Consider the following 376-nt stretch of genomic DNA (forward strand, 5'->3'; position numbering starts at 1 on the left):
TTGTGTTTGGCTAGGGGCAGCTGAATATTTCCCTGTAGCTACCACCCCACCAAACATCATCTGTAACTTGCCCTCCAATTCTGGTTCAATCCCAGCCAATCTGAACTTCTTTGCCGCAGGAACAATCTGCAAAAGAGAATGAATGGTTATTAGAAATAAAAAACAGAACTTATTAAAATTAGAAAGAATGACTCAATAAAATCTTACCACCAATCCTCGGACGCCTCAATTGTTCTATTCACTGGATCCCATCCTAATCCAGTGGAGCCACGCTTCAAATCATTTCATAGTTTCCAATCTTTCTTAAGTTGGTCCCATTTATTCTTCAATTGGAGCCTATCATATTCCCTACCTGTCATCTCCTTGAATTTGCTAA

The sequence above is a fragment of the Phalaenopsis equestris genome, unplaced genomic scaffold (genome assembly GCF_001263595.1).
Source record: "Phalaenopsis equestris unplaced genomic scaffold, ASM126359v1 Scaffold000347, whole genome shotgun sequence".
Lineage (NCBI taxonomy): Eukaryota > Viridiplantae > Streptophyta > Magnoliopsida > Asparagales > Orchidaceae > Phalaenopsis > Phalaenopsis equestris.